Here is a 19,504-nt window from a genome sequence, read left to right on the forward strand (position 1 = left end):
GGCTGTTGAGTTGAGGGACAAACTTAAAGATGTTTTAGTCATTAGAGAATGACTCTCATGAGACACAGCCATGAGTAAAGTGATGGAGATGTGGCTAAGAGTAGTCCAGGAGGAACAAAAGGCGATGAACTAGAAGGCAGAACATTTCATTAAGGTACCGGAGCACCACATCGGTTACTTTCTCACCACTATGACCAAATACCTGTCGGCCCAACCTAAGGGAAGAAGGGTTTGTTTTGGTTCCTAGTTTCAGGGGATTCTATCTCTTTACGTCCCAGAAGTCACAGGGGTGCTGGGGCAGCTCCATGTCTACACTTACTTCTGTTAGCTAAGCCACAGTCACGAAGACCTCATAACTGTCCAAAGCAGTGGCGCCAGCTAGGGAACACAGGCTCAAACACATGAGCCTGTGGGTGAATATTTCAGCAATAACAAATACTTTAAGCACTGCCTACGTCTCGCCTCTGCATTGTACCACGCTGGTCAGCTACTGGTTCATTCATTTGTTGATTCAGCAGGGATTTTGCATCTGCTGTGTGTCTTCTTATTTCTATATAAAAGACTGATCCGCACTATTAGACCATCTTTGAGCAGGCCACTTTACCTCAGTGCCTTCATTCATTATTTGGAACCAGGGAGTGGTAGTTCTTACCTCATAGACAGAAGGACTGAAGGACCCCATGTAAAGAGCTAAGAAGAGTGCCTGGAAACATCAGCTGCTGCTTTTTAATGGTCAGTCATTTGTGTGTCAAACTATGAGTGGGTTTTTTTTTTGGGGGGGGTGTTGGTTTGGTTTGGTTTGGCTTTGGTTGGGTGATTTTTGGGGTTTTTTGTTTTGTTTTTCCATGTAGCCCTGGCTATCCTGGAACTTACTTTGTAAAACAAGTTGACTTTGAACTCCCAGAGATACGCCTGCCTCTGCCTCCCGAGTGCTTGGATTAAAGGCATATGCCACCACTGCCCAACAAGAATGGGATTTTAGAAGGCTATCCTTTCTCTCTAAGCCTCCTCCTCCGCCCAAGACAAACTTGTTCCAATTCAAGACCATGTGATTTCCAGTGAGCTCAAGCTTTCCTGGAGTCAGTATATCTGAGTTCCTCACTTTCCTTGTGTACCTCACATAAGATCCTCCTCAGGCCTTGCCTGACTTTAACTCCTTTCTTTCATTTTAACAACCAAAGAACTCCAACTTCAGTTTACACTCTGCATTGTTGCCCTTACTAGAGGAGTAAGTCCTGGTTTCTGCAACCTACACGCAGACAATTCTAAAAGTCCCGACAAAAAGTGCTCACTCACAAGACTCCATTTTTCCTTTCCTTGCTCTCTCGCCATTTCTTCTAACATGACTTTCTGGTCTTGAACTCTAAGCTACAGGTTAAAAATGGCTGGTTCATCCTGAGGCGAATAATAAACTTCAATTCATCCTTATACTCCAAGCCGATGACTCTCACAGGATTCAACACAAGATTTATTTATATTTGAGCTATGTCTACAATTTCCCTCAACTCTCCCTGTCTCCATTTGCCTACTGTAGAGAATGGAAATCTCATCAAATTCTTGCCGACCCCACAAGGGTAATATAAAGGTTAATGAGGTAATTTCCCAGCAGTTCCTGGAGAGCTGAGAGTGTATGAACACTGTTATTGCATGATTACTGAGGGCTTTCAGTACAGACATTTCCCTCTAGATAAGAAGTCTAAAAGTTTGAGTTTTCAGATCAAAAATCTTGAATTAAGTTTCTTTCAGCTTTACCTTTTTTTTTTTTTTTCTGGTAAGCATTTTGTTGATTTTGATCAATGGAATTCTGAACGCCCCACATAAGTTAGAATAGGTAAACACACCTCTTTAATTACATGTAAGGAGTTATTTTATTTGTCATAACAAGGCACATTTCTATATTCCATTTTCATTTCTAAAATGAAAGTCTATATTCATTTCTAAAAATGCTTCCTAGGCAAAAGTTTTCAGAAAATTTCAAAGATTTGATAGCAGAACGTTTAGCTATTCTTCTATCCTTGTCCTGGTGTTTGGATGCCATCTCAGCCTCAGAACTGTTACTCCTGCTCTGCCTATGGTCCCTCTTATTCATCCCTCAACCTCATAACCAGAGGAAGAATCCTGCTTATAGTAGGAAAGGGCTCTGTGATGTCGTCTCCCTCCAGCTGTGACTCCAGCTCTTCCTCCATCCTTCCGAGCAGACACACTTCCTTCCTGCTTTGCTGAGGAAATGCAAGCAGTCGGCGTTCTGGCCCTGTTCTTCCTCTGTTGACAGGTGAGCCATTTGTGCTTTCCTGTCACCTGCCTTAAGACACTGGGACAGCCTTTTTCTTATTGTCACCTGTATCATCCGATCATCCTTTCAGGCATGTGTCTTGCTTGGTTTTCCACCTAGAAATAATCCTTTAAATCCCACTTGTCCCTCCAACTGACATTCATTTCTCGGCATCTTTTTGCAAAAGTCCATGACAGCATTTGTAGAGCCATGGATCCAGGCTCTCCTCCCATTCCATCATGGGTGCATTACATCCGTGACCAAGCCTCTACTGGAACTGCCCTTTTTAAGGTCACCGTTGATTGCATCTCTAATAACCCTCATGATTTCTCAGTCCTTATGTTACTTCACCCACTCAGGGAGGTGACACAGGTAGCTTGCTCACTTCTCCCTAAATTCTTCCTTGACTTGGCTTCCAGAACAATTAATTGCCTAGTCAGTCTCCTCCTGACTTTCTAGCCATTTAATCTCAGTCTTTCATTGATTCTCTTCTACTATAGATCAGTTCCGTTTTGCCTCACTACACGCAGCCTTATCTTGGCTCCTATCAGCTTTCTCCTGTTACTGCAGCTAGCCTCCTGCCACCATTCTTATGGGATAGTCTCACCACAGCAGTCAAATCAGTGCTATTGTAGTGTAAGTCAAGTCGTTCTGCCTAAAACACTCCAAGGCCCCCCACTTCACATTTGAAGCAAAAGCCATTCGTTGCTATATTCTGCCAGGCCACTGCGATAAATCCTGGTCTCTCTCTCTCCTGTTACTCACCACCATGCTCACACTACTCCAGCCAGGCTGGCCTCCTCACAGCTCCTTGGCTCGTACTCACCAGGCCACATTGATTCCAGGAAATTGATCTTTGTTCCTCCTGCTGCTTTACCCCCAAAGAGCTCCCAGCCAAGCTCCCTGGTTTATTCACTCCCTTACACAGGAGATCCCTTCTGAGTAAGGCTGCCCTGGACATCGTCATAAGCCCTGTCCTTCCTCAAATCAAATCTTCCTTTTCTACTTTTTTTCATAGCACTTACCATATCTGCTCAAGTTTAATCCTTTTATTGTCTTTACACTAGAATGCAAGTTTCATGAAAATAGCATTTTCTTCTGTGTGTCCATGTGTGTGCCTGTACATGTATGTGGAGGACCCAGAAGAAACCCAGGTATCATGTCAAGAATGTCATCTGCTTCCTTTGGAACAGAATCTCCCATTGGCCTAGAGACCAGTAATTAGGCTAGTCTGGCTGGCCAGGAAGCCTTAGGGGACCTCTATCTATCTCCTCAGCATTAATACAGGTGTGCACCACACATAGCATCTTTTTTAAAAAAATTATTTATTATAATTTATTCACATTTCATCCCATTGTTATCTCCTCATGCTTATCTTCCTGTTCCCGCCCTCCCTCCTTCGTCTTCCCTTTACCCTCCCTTAGACCTCTGATGTGGGGAAGAGCTCCTCTCTGACCATCTGGCCAGAGCCTATCAAGTCTCATCAGGTTAACCTGCATCCCATTCCTCTGCGGGCCCTCAAGGCCTCCCTGCCAGGGGGCAGTGATTAAAATCTCTGGCATCAGAGTTCATGTCAGAGGCAATCCCCTGCTCCTCCCCCCTTCCCTCTCCCCCACCAATGCGAAGAATGAGCTGTTCATGAACTACATCTGAACAGGGGGTCTAGGTTCTCCGCATACAGTGTCCTTGGTCTGTGCATCAGTTTGTGGAGATCTCCCTAGGTCCAGATCCGCCAGCCTTGATGGCCTCCCTGGTGAGCTCCTGACCCCTCTGGGTCCTTCCATCCCCCTACTCTTCCATATGACTCTCAGAGCTCCAGCCAGAGTCAGGCTTGAGTCCCAGTATCTGTCCCAATGCCCCTCTGGGTGGAGCTTTTCAGAGGACATCTATGTTGGGCTAATATCCACTTAGAAGTGAGTATATACCATGCATGTCTTTCTAGGTCTGGGTTACCTCACTCAGGATGATCTTTTCTAGTTCTATCCACTTGCCTCCATATTTCAAGATTTCCTCATTTTTAATAGCTGAGTAGTACTCCACTGTGTAAATGTACCACAGTTTCTTTATCCATTATTCAGTTGAGGGACATCTAGGTTGTTTCCAGAATCTGGCTATTATGAATAAAGATGTAATGAATATGGTTGAGCAAATGTCCTTGTTGTATGGTGGAGCATCTTTTGGGTATATGCCCACAAGTGGTATGGCTGGGTCATGAGGTAGCATTATTCCTAATTTTCTGAGAAAGTGCCAGATTGATTTCCAAAGTGGTTGTACAAGTTTGCTCTCCCACCCGCAATGGAGGAATATTCCCCTTTCTCCACATCCTTGCCAGCATGTACTGTCACTTTGAGTTTTTTATCTTAGCCATTCTGATAAGTGTAAGAGGGAATCTCAGAGTTGTTTTGATTTGTATTTCCCTGATGACTAAGGACGTAGAGCATTTCTTTAGATGTTTCTTGGCCATTTGATATTCCTTTGTTGAGAATTGTTTAGTTCTGTACCCCAGTTTTAAAATTGGGGTATTTGGCTTGGTGGTGTTTAATTTGTTGAGTTCTTTATATATTTTGGATATTAGCCCTTTGTTGGATGGAGGATTGGTGAAGATCTTTTCCCAGTCTGTAGGCTGTCATTTTGTTCTGTTGACAGCATGCTTTGCCTTACAGAAGCTTTCAGTTTCATGAGGTCCCGTTTATTAATTGTTGACCTTAGAGCCTGAACTGTTGGCCTTTGGTTCAGGAAGTTGTCTCCTATGCCAATGAGTTCAAGGCTGTTCCCCACCTTTTCTTCTAACAGGTTTAGTGTGTCTGATTTTATGTTGAGGTCTTTAATACATTTGGACTTTAGTTTTGTTCAGGGTGATAAATAAGGGTCTATTTACATTTTTCTACATATAGATATCCAGTTAGATCAGTATCATTTGTTGAAGATACTATCTTTCTCCCATTGTATGATTTTGGCTTCTTTGTCAAAAATCAAGCATCCATGGGTGTGTGAGTTTATTTCTGGGTCTTCGATTCGATTCCACTGATCAACCAGACTATTTCTATGCCAGTACCAGGCCATTCTTATTACTGTTGCTCTGTAGCGTGGCTTGAGACACAGACAGCATTTTTGACCTGGGCTCTGGAGGTTAAACTCCATTCCTCATGCTTGCAGTATAAGCACTTTATCAACCGAGCTGTCTCTCCAGGCCAATAACAATAAGTACTCAGTACACTTGTCTGCTAAGTGACTGAGTGACTACATGAAACAAATAGATAAGCGTATTATAATTATTATGTTTCTAAAGCAATAGATAGCTATATGTTGGTAGTGAAGTCTATCTTTGCTGTGGGTTAGGTCACTTCCCTGGTCTAGTTTAGAGTGCTGGTGAACCACCTGTCTAGATGTCCCTCTGTCCAGCTTTTCAGCGTCATGTGCTGACAACATCTTTTCCTGCAGAATCTGGGGATGTAATCAGAAAAGCCTGGCTCTCCACCAGTTGGGTGCCAATCTCACTGTGAACTAGTTGACAGAAGCAACTAGTATTCTGTCCCTTTTTGATACTCAACAATATTATCAGATGTTTGATTGGCTTTTGCCTCTTTGTTTTGTACCCAAATCCGGTTGATTAACAACTGATCATTTCTATTTTGAGTTCATCATGTTCTTAAGAAACTGGCTGTTCTGTGAATCTCTAGGGTCAGTGTGTACATAAACAAGTTATATATCATTCAGCACTCAACAAACATTTAGAAAATTGCATGGCCCCATACACAGCGTGGCGGGTGCACACGTAGCACATGGACCAGGCTTGGTTTCTGAAGACATCAAAGTACAGAAGGGCAGACAGACTTGCAGATTGACTCCACACAATGCTGCAAGCAGTGATGGGCAAGCAGCAGTGAGAACAGTGAGCAAAGGGAGTGAGGAGATGGGCAGGGAGAAACATGTTTTCAAGAATGACAAACTGGTCAGGTGATGGTGGTGGTGGCAGCAGCGGCGGCAGCGGAGGTGGCACATGCCTTTAATCACAACACTTGGAAAGTAGAGGCAAGCAAATCTCTGAGTTTGAGACCAGCCTGGTCTACATAGCAGCCAGGGCTACACAGAGAAACCATGTCTAAAAAAAAAAAGAAAGAAAGAAAGAAAGAAAGAAAGAAAAGAAAAGAAAGAAAGAAGAAAAAAGGACAAAGTGCTTTCTGAAATTGTGGTAATTGTGGTCCAGAATCCTCAAAACGTTTTCATCTTTGCTCCCGCTTCCAGGAGCTGCCCATCAATTGCCTTCAACCTGAGAAATGTTCCAAAGCTCTGGTGAAAACTTAATTTTTTTAAAATAAGCTTTATCTAATGTTTCATACTCATGGCATTTGATCCATCCTGAGGAACTCTCCCTGTGGTAGCCCCTGGCTGGGATAAAGCAACCTGGGGCACCTAGTTGTTACCTTTTTCTTCTTGACTCCTAGATTGTTGTCACTGAGACTTCAAAAGCCACACTTGACCCTCTGCCCTGCTGAGGAAGCCAAAGTCCTGTAAAGGTGGCTGCCCTTCCTAATTGTGCAGGCTGACATAGGTCACCCTGTCTTTCAACAGGACCTAATTTGAAGCCACATCAGTCTCTATAGTTTATTCCCTGCATAACACAAGCCAGTCTTACTTTCCTCTGGGCAAGAGCTGGGCTACACAGCTCTATCCTGGTCCCTTCTCCTCCCTTATGAACTCAATTACAAAGGTGTATGCAGCAGGAGAAACCAGTGCCAGAAACTGAGCTGGACACTTGCTCTCGTCTAAAGCACTATTGGAGGCAGCCTTAAGCTTTTTGTTTAAAGAGGCTCCAGAGCAGCTTCCAGGGCTGTGAATCAAATCCGAAACCTAAGTCTGTTGGAATGCTCAGCCGCAGCAGCCTCTCAGCACTGGGGGTTACTACAATCCCTCAGACTCGTCCTCCCTGAACTAGATTCAAGTGTTTGTCCTGACCTAGAACAAAGAACATGGAAACAGTGACGCATTCTCTGCTCTGCTCTGCTCTTGTCCTTGACGCGACCTGACTGTAGAGGGCCTGTCCAGTCAGGTGCAGACCAGCATCATGCAGAATGCATGATTTGACTTTTTTCAGCTTCCATGGTCAAGTTGCCTTGATTACTCTACCAAGGGGAGGGAGGGAATGTTCTTAGCCCTGTGCAGTTGCTCAGGATGGTCATGGTAGGCTGGTCATCTAATCATTTCTGCTGTCACTTCCACTGTCCCTTCCTCGGCATCTGTGGCTTCTATGAACACTCTCTCTGTCACCCTTCATGCTGCCAAGTTCCACTAAAAACATATATGGTTGAATCATTTTTCACAGTTAATGTGTTCTGTTTCTGGCAGTCTAGACAAATGCTGCCTATCAGTCCTGGTAGAGTTGCCCTGGGCTTAGACAGCCTCTGTGGATGGATTCAGAGAAGGGCAGCTGCGCTACAGAGTTCAGAGCATAGAGGCCGGATGCTAAGACTCAGCTGTGATAGCTTCTCTCAAAAGCAAAGCGTACCAATGGGAGCCCAAATCATCTAGGACACAGCTTCAAACTCTTTGGTCTCTTTGAATCTGCCCACGAGAAACAACATCCCTGAGAAATGTCATGCAGAGAACAAGAGTTATGGACAGGTGTGAGGTAAGCAAAGCTCCTCTCTTTTCAGGATCTCCTCTTACATCCTGGTTTTAAACTACTCGACTTGAAGTACGCTTTGAAGGATTTAAAAGTGCTCCACCTAAGTGTGACATCAAATCACAACTTGACATAAATGTCTCTTCCTCTCCCGTGAAATACACAATCACTTATGCCAAGCTTGCCAGTGAGGTAGCTCCTCCTAAGGTGAGCCACGGAAGGCCTCTCCTTAGACAAACCACCACAGCACAGTGTTTGTCAAAAGCTTTACCTGTAGGAATCTCTGACCCCCGTTTCCTCCCCCTGATTCATTCTTCATAACGTTTGTCGACGTCACATTACACACTGAATTGAGATAAATCTCCCCTTCTCAAATACAATCCCCATGAACACAAGGATTTCTGGTTTTCCTGTCCTGGCACCTGTGTCTGAAACAGTACTTCACAATGAGTATAATTCTTTAGAAGAGATAAACCTAGTCCCCTGAACACTATGGCACATGCACTACAAAGTGTCCCTCAATGTGAGTGCAACATGAGTAAAGTAAACTGCCCAGTAAACAGAGCACGTCAGAGGTGATGGATAAGATCACTGAGGAACCAGAGACAAATGGCGCTTTGCCTCCCTGCCCTTCTACAAGCCATAAAGCAGCACTTCACTAAAATTCAGTGTTCTGCGCCTTTGACCCAGCCACCTGTATGTGGAGCATCAGTCTCAACCTTGCGGGGCTGGGAGGATGTTGTTTGTAAGAAACCCATGCAGCTCACTCCACTGGAATAAAGTCCTTTGTCTTTGACCTAGAAGTCTCAAGTTTTCTGCCAATATCCATGACACAGTAACAGACCAGTTTATTAACTGGCAAGCATGGTGCAGCTTCAGAGCCTGGCACGGCTGATAGTTTTAGAAAAAGTTACCCAGGTTACAAAATAGAACAAAACGCAAATGGTGACAAAAAATCACTGTGACAATCAATTCACTAGGTGTTCATGGAACGCAAGTGACATAGATGATGGTCAGTTACTTGGAAACTTGTTTACTATGAAATAAAAGCTTATGCAACACAGCAGTTTCATGAAGGGAGAAGCCCTTTCTTTCTTTCTTTCTTTCTTTCTTTCTTTTCTTTTTTTTTTTTTTTTCGAGACAGGGTTTCTCTGTGTAGCCTTGGCTGTCTGGACTCGCTTTGTACACCAGGCTGGCCTCGAACTCACAGTAATCCGCCTGCCTCTGCCTCCCAAGTGCTGGGATTAAAGGTGTGTGTCACCACACCCGGCTAGAGAAGCCCTTTCTAACTCTGTGTTTGCATAGCCATGGCTTTTCTACTACTTGCACTCATCTAAATAAAGAAAACAGTGAAAACACAGGAAAGCAACTAGAGAAAACCAGAGGACTGACGTGCGCAGATCAAATCAAAGATGCCAGGACTCAGAGTCAGGTCAAGAATTTATGAGTAACCTGGTAGAGCAGCTTCCTAGCATGTGGGGTCCCAGGTTCAACTGCCAGCATTAAATGAGGTGGCACCTAACTGTGAATTAGAAGTTCACCAAACAGGAAAGCAGAAACGATGCCAACTTGCCACCTCTTGAGTGTGTTTTCCTGAGGACTTTGATGTAGCCGTGCACTGAATAGTTACTGAGGGTGTACTGTGTCCTCACACTAGGCTGCACTTTTGATTTCATGTACTTCAAGTTCTAATCTAGATAAGAAACAGTGGAGGAAAAAAAAAACAAAAAACAAAACAAAACAAAACAAAAACCAGTGGAGTCTGGATTTCAATGGAAGATAAAGGAAGGCCTCGTTGAGAAACTTCTTTTTTTGAACAAATATTTGAAAGAGGAAAGGGAATGAGACATCCAGGTAAAGAGAGATCTAGGCCCCCAAACTGTGACTGTCAGTGTCCTGACCAGCAGAGAGTAGTGGCGGCTGAATGAAGCAAACCAGTGGACTCGGAGGTGAGGTGATACAAAAGGAGGCAGAGGGGCTCTTAAAAGGGCCACATACGCTCCCGTGGGCCCACCACAAGGACTTGGGCTTGTATCCCATGGGTTTTATCTGAAGAACTTTAACCAGAGGTGCAACATCTTAAACAGTCAAATAAAATATCATTGGTGAGTCAGGAGTTCTAGGACTGGGAATTGGACGAACCTATCAATGTCTACGAGCCTGAGGTACAGTTCTCCTGCCCTGAAATCATCTTGCCAAGCAGGTCCTCTGGCTACCTATCCTGCAAGGGTGGGAACCGTGGCTTGAGAGATTTTTTTTTCCCTCACAGTCCAAGAAGATCCACCCCGTCTACACCCAGTTCACCTGCGGACCATCTGCCATCGGAGTGAACACATCTCCTGAGCTCACACCCAAGCCACCTGGATTGGAGCTGGTTACTCCCAAGCATCTCATTAGAATCTTGGCCTGTCAGCTAAAGTGGTGATTATCTCAGCTGCAGGACTCTCGTTACTTAACAAAAAGCTGCTCGTTTTCAAGGTCACAGGAACTTCATGGCTGAAGACATGAACTACCTCTGTGAACATGTTGTTTTATTTGTGTCTCAACTTATTGAAAGTAATAGAGATGCTACATTATGAAAAGGCAGCCAAGTATGTAAATGTAATCTTCTGTACGCAATTTAGGTAGAATCAAGGAAACATGCTTTCAGAAGAAGATTGTATGAAAACATATTTTTAAATTTCAATGAAATAAAGGCCATGTTAAATATAACTTTTACTGGCCAGACAGTGGTGGCACTCAGCTAGATCCAGAACAGCCAGGGCTACCCAGAAAGACCCTGTCTCGAAAAACCAAAGCAAACAAGCATACATACATATAGACAGACAGACAGACAGATAGATATAGATATAGATATATCAGGTCTAAAGTCATCAATGCACGCCTTTAATCGCAGCACTTGGGAGGCAGAGCCAAGCAGATCTCTGTGCATTCAGGGCCATCCTGGTCTACAGAGAAAGTTCCAGGCCAGACAGAGAACATAAAGAGACCCAATCTTTAAGATAGATGGATAGATCGATAGACAGAGAGACAGACAGATAGATAGAATTGACTGAAAGATGCCTAGTCCTGTGAGGCCAAGTGAAGGCAGGCTACCACCACTGTAGTGAAAAGCAAGGACTCTGGATTCAGACTGTGGCTGGCCACCTGGTACCACAAAGCGTGTCCAAGCCTCATTCCCTCATCTGTGACATGGGCTAAAAGCCCTGCAGAATGGTCCTTGGAGATTGATGTGAAGTGACCCATGAGAAGTGCCTGGAGCAATGTCTAGTGCACAATATGCTCTCAATAAACTTTAGCTATTCAGTTACCTTCCTTGGAGATTGTACTGGGTAGGTGTATGTCAACTTTATGTCAGCACAGAGGAGTAACCCTCAATTGAGAAAATTCCACCTTAAGACTGGGCTGTAGACAAGCTTATAGGGCATTTTCTTAAATTAGTGATTGATGGGGGAGGGCCCGCCCATTGTGAGTGGTGTCATCCCAAGACTGGTAGTGCTAGGTTCTATAAGAAAGCAGGCTGAAGCCAGGTGGTGGTGCAAACCTGTAATCCCAGCACCCAAGGAGGCAGAGGCAGGCAAATCTCTATGAGTTAAAGGCCAGCCTGGTCTACAAATTGAGTCAAGGCTACAGAGAAACCTTGTCTTGGGGGGAGAGGGAGAGAAAGAAAGAAAGAAAGAAAGAAAGAAAGAAAGAAAGAAAGAAAGAAAGAAAGAAAAAAGGCTGAGCAAGGCATAAGGAGCAAGGCAGTAAGCAGCACCCTCCTTGGCCTCTGCATCAGCTCCTGCCTCCAGGTTCCTGTCCTGTCTGAGTTCCTGTCCTGACTTCCTGTGATGATAGACTATGATGTGGACATGTAAGCTAAATAATCCCTTTGCATCCCAAATTTCTTTGATCATGGTGTTCCACCACAGTAAAAGTAACCCTAAGACAGAGATCACAGCGCTTCAGCAAAGAAAGCCTTGGAAAGACGATGCAGGCATCTGATGTGCTGAAAGTCCCACCATACCGAGGAAGACTGGTGACTTTGCTCTCTGCTCACCCCTGTGGTTCAGAAGCCCTGATTAACATATTCAAAGGAAAAACTCCAACATGAATTTGAATGAGGAGACCAATCAGCTCTCTTGAGGACTTTTCACTTATTAAAGTTTTACTTTACTTTAGTATGTGACATTTTTCTCAGAGGACCCGGAAGTGAGGGAAGAAAGAAAGTGCCATCCTGTCTGTACAGATTCAGTCTTTGCTGACACCACAAACCCTTCATCTTAAAATACTGACCAGGTGCAGGGCTCGGCTATGGACCTAAAGGCACCGGGTCCAGCTATGACACAAGTGTGGAGACTACCTACCTGCACAGGTTACTTTCAACCTCTGGACACCCCAGTGAAGGACGAAGACACCATGGGACACATGATGGGTCCAAGTTTACAAAGTAGAACTCACAGTCCATGCTTTCACTTTGAGGGGAGTCTTGAGTATTTGACTTGGCTTTCATTTGATGTTGAAACACTGTGAAGTGGTGCTGGAAGCCCCAGTGCAGCTCTTGGGGCACATAGTAGAAATCCTAGACAGAAAAAAAAAATAGCCCACACCTTAGAACTGGACGTGGCTATCTGTGAAGACTGACAATCAATACTGGAGAGCCACAGGGAACATTGAGAAAAGCAGAGAAAACGGAGTTTGAGGATTGCTAAATCTCTGCTTGGAAGTATTATGTAATGTGGAGAGGGTTATTAGCATCCATTTAATAATAATCTGTATTTTAACTGTACATGTAATTTTACAATGTATTGGATTTCCACAGCTCCTGTATCCTGTTTATGACCACTATAGCCTTAATAAGATGTATTTTCCAGTTCCTAAGTTCTACAGATCAGAAAAAATGAGCCCCTTCTCCTGGGACACCTTAGAATGCGAGGGCCACTAAATCAGATTGACAATTAGCACTGGGACATGCCTCCATCACTGTCGGTTTTGTTCACCACGGGGAGACGTTTCTGCTAATGGTGTCACTGAACTCCCCCCACACAAAATCAATCATTTGACGTGGGCCTGAGAACATAATTACATCAGTATAAACCCAATGACGGATCATGCCTAGGTCAAAGTCTAATGTGAACAATAAGCAATCAGTAACCTAGCCTCTTCTAACTAACAAGCCGTTGATGCGCCCATAGCACTCAAGTCCTATTCGGATAACAAGAGCCCCATCTGCTGGTCGAATGGGACAGAGCCTCAGCCTGCAGACTGATGGAAAAAGAGGAGTAGGAAAGAGTAGAAGGACTATCAAAGACAAACGGGACATTACAGACTGTCCAAGGCAACACACTGAATTTACGAGTGAACAAACCTATTACAGTACGTACATATTCCCAGCCCAAAAAATGTAGAAAGTCAATTTATCAAGAGGCAGACGATACCAGATCTGATATATATATAATAAATTTATATATATATAAAATACATTGGCTATATACCAAATATTTTATATAGCAAATATATTATATATTTTTATATACATAGCATATAGAAATTTATTGTTTATGTGAAATCTGATATGTATAAAATTATTATATATATTTATATATCATATATATATCATATGTAATAAATCTAATATATATACTATATACTAAATTTCTTTTAAATTTAAGTGTCTTTTAAATTTAAATTTCTTTTAAAGGTGTCCAGCAGTGACATCTTTTACTAATCAAAAGTTACACACCAGCCTGGTATCACAGTCCTAGTCTTGATAACATTGGCAGATAATGACTTTGAAATTTTGTAAGATGAAAGAAAATATCTGCTTACTAAAGATTTTTTTCTGGGTTTAAAATTGCAATCTCCTTAAAGCAAAGGGGGGTGTGAAGTTTAGACAAGGAGAGACAGGAAAGATCCAGCGGTGTCTTCACCGTGGCTAATGGTTGCGCCTCTGGTATCACATGCTCCTTTTTTACAGTGAGCGTAACGCTTTACCACGCAGAGGAGGAGAGAGCCTACCGAAAGCATCAAGCCAGGCAACAGGAGGGATCCTGCACCTGGAGAGAAAAGGGAAGGATGCTGTGGCTGTTCTCAGTGTTGTGAACCAATGTACCTGGATGGTCAGAAGAACTGAGGCAACATATAGCCAAGTTCTTTATAAGCTGAAACAGACTAAGAAACTAGGACCATCCTGAGCTGCACACAGAAGTAGTGGCACCAGAGTTCATGTCTGGTGCCCTCTACTTGACCACTTCCCCTTGGTGGGGAGGCCTGGTGGCACTCTGAGGAAGGGTAAGCAGGCTACCAAGATGAGACCTGATAGGCTGTGATCATATGGTGAGGGAGGAGGTCCCCTCCTGTCACAGACCTAGAGGAGGGGAATAGGGTGAAAGAGGGAGGGAGGGGGGAATGGGAGGATACAAGTGAGGGGATAAGGATTGAGGTGTAATCTTGAATAAATTATTTAAATTTAAAAAAAGAAATAGTGGCATACCAACAGTTACAACAGAATTTAGCAAGAAAGTCTTTTTTAAAAGAATAAGGACATTTTCTCAGGTAAGCTAACTTTAAAATAGCATGAGTTCATTTGCCCAGAGAACGTTCTCTACTATTTCCTCTGCATTTGGGAGTTGGGCAAACTTTCCTTTAATCATCTCTCTCCTCAAGTGCTATCGAATTCAACTGCAAGAAAATCGAGCTTCATGCTTTCTGCCAGAGGATCTCCTCTACTGGGCCCATGGGCTCGTTCTGAGCTGTTTTCTACACAAAGGAAGGTGGCATGAGACAAACAGTCACCCTTACACTAGGGCCCCTGCTTCCAGCCTCCATGGTCATTTTCCTCAGCCTTCAGGCCTTGAGTTCCCTCAAGGTCTTTCCATGCCCCTGCTGCTCTTCTGGATCCCCTCCCATTGACTTTTCATCTCTGTCTCAAGATCCTATCACTTTACAGTCACCGCTTGGTCCCAAAGTCAAAACAGTTTCCATCTCATCGTAAGAGCCACCCCAAAACCTAGCAGTGCCAGAAAACAAGTGTAGCCCTCGCTTGCAAATGCTATAAGCCCTCTTGGCTCTACTATGCGGTCCTCCCTTGAGTATTCTCACACAGCTACAGTCGGAAGGCAGCTGGGTCTGGGCACCCGGGGACCAGCAGCTGATACGGAGGTAAGCTCCAGGTTCAGAGGGTGTTGACAAGAGTGGCTACAAATGGCTTCTCATGTGGCTTGGGGTTCTTATGATCTTGAAGCTGAGTTCTTAGAGGCCACATCCCAAGAGGCAGGAAGCAGAAGCTGCCAGGCCCGCTAAACTACCCCAGATTGGCACGGTGACATTTCTGCCATCTTCCCATCAAAACAGACACAGGGTGAGCATGTGTCACTAACTAGAGCGGTGAGGCCCATGTCTTGATGGGGAGCAGGACAGGACGGTTGCTCTGTAGAAAACATGTGGTTAAGAGCTACTGCTACAGTCCTCTTTGGAAATGATAGTTATCCCGCTGAAAATAAAGCAGCGAATTATAGCTTCTGCAGCGCACATATGCGGTCATACCTTGAATGCTGTTTAGACTGGCAACCCCAACCTCTTGCTCAGACTATGGTCTGAGCTGGACCAGTGGCCAGCACAAAGCACTTACTGGCATTTGTAACGGTTCATCCTTGACAGAGGGCTCTGAAGATAGACTGTAAAGAGAGCCGGCATCCTTTACACCAGGCTGCTCCTCGGCCTTCAGCCAAATGGCATCACACTGCTTAGAAGCTCCTTCTACCCTGCATAAATCTCAAAAACACTGTTATAAGAGCAGGCATTCCACAGTCAGTCACACTTATCACACATGTCTGCGTGTGCACACCTCTATCGCCTCCATGCCCAGAGGAGAACGTACAATCATATTAAACAGGATAGCAATGAGGAAGAGCCTAACTCCCAGGAAGTTCAGAAACCCATATTTAAGGAGCATCTAAGACAGTGGTTCTTAGCCTTCCTAGTGCTGCGACCCTTTAATACACAGTTCCTCACGTTGTGGTGACCCCAAACTATACAACTATTTTTCTTGCCACTTCATAACTGTAATTTTAATACTGTTATGACTTGTAATATAAACAGCTGATGTGCAAGATATCTGATAGGAGACCCCTGTGAAAGCGGTCATGAACCACAGGTTGAGAACCCCTGGTCTGATGCAATCAGGAAGCTGTGCGCTGCTTGACCTAATTCTTAGAGCACCCAACGAAGTAGGCACTGCTGCCTTTGGTTTCCTAAGAGAAAATGAGGTTTGGATAATCTAAGCATTTTGCTAAAGGTGGAACAGCGGGTCGTTGGAAGAGGTGAAATACAGGCCCACCTGCTAAGAACTCATATTGTAATGAAGAGCCTAGGTACCTAAGATAAGTAAGTAGCTCTTGGCAAGTGTTTTGATACTCCGAACTTTGGGTCTGGAGAACTGGCTGCTCTTCCCTAGGACTTGAGTTTGAGTCTCAGCACCCACATGGCAGCTCACAGCTGTCTAGAACTCAGTTCTAGGAGACCCTCACACAGACATACATGTGGGCCGGACACCAAATGTACATAAAAATAAAAAAATAAATAAAACAAATAAATTATTTATAAAAACCCTCTGAACGTGAAGTTCGATTCTGTGGAGCTCCTCTGAGCAGGCTTTGTCTCAGCAGTAGGGAACCTCAGCCTGCACGTTCTCTGGGCTGAAGCTCCACCCGGGCAGGAGTTCACCTCATAGACATTTTTGACTCAATAAATGTCTAGTTCTTGTTTCTGTGTGCAGACTGGACTTCTGCCCTAGGAAGGTTACAGCATGTAACAGAAACACCACTGTGCTGCTTAGAGCAGTTCCTTTCCAATTCAAACAAAATCTTCCAGCTTTGCCCTTTGGTTGTGAGCAGTTAATTAACACCTGAGTTACTTTACATTTTCTAACTCAAACATTACAGTGATCACAGCACAGTCTTCTTTTCTTCATTTCTTGTTTTGTTGGGCTTTTTTTTTCTAATTTTTTATTGTCTTTGGGGCTTCTGTTGTTTTAAGGTCTTGCTATGTAGCCCAGGCTGGTCTTGAACTTGCTTCGGACCTTCTGCCTCCATGTCGTGAGTGCTGAGATGGCACGCACATGCCACACCTGGCTCTCGCTTATCATCCTACAAATAGGATTATCTCCTTTATAAATCTGAAATAGTTCATTTCAATTGTCAATGTGATGAGATCTCAAGTCACCTGGCTGTGTCTAGGCCCGATTATCTTGATTAGGTAAGTGAGGTCAGAAGAGCTGCCTCTGGGGGCGGCGAGTCCTGGACTACATAAAAATGGGAAAGCTGGGGAGAGCTGGCTCTGTGGCCGCAGCAGCAGGTGCTCACTGCTCTCCGCTGTTACTGTGATGTGACCCACTCCTTCAAGTTTCCATTGGCCTGACTTCCCCGCCACAGTGGACCGCTGAACTGTGAACCAAAATAAATTCTTCCCTTAAGCGCTCTCATCGGAGAACCTTCCCAATCAACAGATAAGAGACTACAAATCATTCATAAACGTACATGTACCCCTCAGCTCTCCCTTGAAGGACTCACTGTAGAGTGTGGCAAGATGGCAATGCCAGTTGTGAGCTTTGTCAGGTTTACCTCAACTTCCCAGTCAAGTTATGCTAACCTTGGCGGACCAATGTCTAGTCACTTCCACCGCCACACTGCCCTGACAGGCAAGCTTTGCTCTGGAGCCGAGATGTGACAGCTCATGGTGGCTTGCATCATCTGCCCGCTGATCCTGCCTAATTCCACCCTTCCACTCCCTTTCTCTTCCTTTCAAATGAGTTACATTCCACAAGAGCACTTTATACTTTTCAGCATCCTCTCCCAGGAGAATGTGAAAAATCAAAGGTGAGTTTGTATACAGTCTGATGGACAAGCTTATTCTACACTTACCTACCTAGTAAATAATGCTTAGTTGTTTCCCTACACATTGTAATGTTGGTAGATGCCCCCTAAACCTAGTATGGCTAATTTTTTCTTCACGTAAACATTGTACCTTTTAACCAACAAAATATTTTACATAATTGATTATAAAAGCCTCAAAATATTGATTTAATATTAATTAAATCAATTCAATATGTCATTGTACTGGGTAAAGAAATGATTACCCCAAAATGCTTAGTTTTTGAAATAAAAACAGCCAGGTACAGTGGCACGGGCCTGTAATCTCCAGCACTCAGGAGGCAGAGGTGAGCAGATGGTTGTGAGTTTGAAGCCACCCCAGTCCAGGACAGCCAAGGCTACACTGAGAAACCCTGTCTCAAAGACCAAAAAAAGGAAAAGAAAAAGAAAAAAAACAGACAGACCATTAGTGTAGCACCACCTAGTGGTACATACTGTGAACTGGTAGTACTCCATCAATAGAGGAAAGAGGACCCTGCTGTTATTGCTGATGCTTTTTTTCCCTAAAAAAAAAAGTAAAATATGAATGAAATCCAAGTCAGCAATGCAATGCTACAACGTCCCACTGTCATCTTCAAGTCTCAAATTATCCCATTTTAGAAAGAGCCCAGCTGTTACTTTTGTCCACCTAAGGTTTTAAAAGATGCTCCAATAGTCAAACAGAAACTGTATTTGCACTGAATCAGATCTTGAACTCTGATCGGTATCTATGGGTCATCTTTCCTTTTCAGAGCTTAAAGTACAGCCATCCCTTTCCTCCATGCGCATCACTGGTACACACTGCTCATTTTGGTTGCACCTGGGTACCTGACAGATTATAAACATTTTGATCTGACGACTGAATGCCAGCTCTGGAGGGCAGAGCCTTTGTTCATGTTACTCATCCTGTGCTCAAAGCTTTCTAAATAAATGAATGAACCTTTATTAATGAGCTGCTAATAATCACCCTTGGAACTGGAAGGCATAGGAGACTCAACTGAGGGAGGAATCTTACTGTAAACATGTTACGGTTAATAAATTGAGCTATGAGAGAAGTGAAGGCCATGCATGGCCTGTCAGAGAATTTAAGGCCTAGCCAGAAAACCAAATGAGACCTACCAGCCACAGCTCCAGTGGGAGCATGCACTGTGCTTGCATCATCTGCAGGAGTGTTTCCTCAGGAAGGCCCCTAATGCTCATGAGGAGACATAGTCAAGGAACTGTCCAAATGACCGCTCCATGGCATGGTCAAGGTTAGGATTGTGAGTAAGAGAAAACATCCAGAGGCATCTGGAGGAGTCTAGAGCAGAGAACAAACCGACTGGACATGGCGAGAGCAGGGGAAGCGGGGCAGTGGGAACAGTGGAGACAGTAAGAGAGAACGGAGAAGCGAGAGGAGGATGGGGGGAGGGGGAGCAGGAGATAGGGTGGGAGCTTTGAACCATGGAACAGGTACTGGCGAGCAGGCACTGTGGGGGCCTGGAGGCCAGCGCCGGCTTTGATAAGCAGCACCAGGTGTATGTCAGTGGCTCCATATGTCCCTCTTGCCAGAACTAATGGAAATGTCTCCTTATGGCAAATGGAAACAGTTTCAACAATCCTGGTGAATGATGGCTTTTATCTAACTGCCAGAAACCCTCCATTAGTCCAGGCTGAACTGGGCCTACACTCAATTTTGGACAGGTCAGTGGGCCTGCCCATCTGGCAGAGAGAAGGATA

General features: G+C 44.3%; 1 pseudogene across 1 annotated transcript in view; it reads right to left on the reverse strand.

Annotated features, from left to right (window-relative positions):
* LOC311582499 (large ribosomal subunit protein uL16-like) overlaps positions 1-19,114 on the reverse strand; it is a 21,844-nt pseudogene extending 2,730 nt beyond the window's left edge. The window contains exons 1-4 of the transcript in view: positions 19,104-19,114; positions 15,508-15,640; positions 12,339-12,459; positions 9,894-9,973 (exon numbers count right to left, since the gene is read on the reverse strand). The product of the transcript in view is annotated as a large ribosomal subunit protein uL16-like (transcript). The remainder of the gene's footprint in view (positions 1-9,893; positions 9,974-12,338; positions 12,460-15,507; positions 15,641-19,103) is intronic.
* Between the last annotated feature and the right edge of the window lie 390 nt (positions 19,115-19,504).

The sequence above is a fragment of the Acomys minous genome, assembly GCF_964271855.1.
Source record: "Acomys minous genome assembly, chromosome: 14".
Taxonomy (NCBI): domain Eukaryota; kingdom Metazoa; phylum Chordata; class Mammalia; order Rodentia; family Muridae; genus Acomys; species Acomys minous.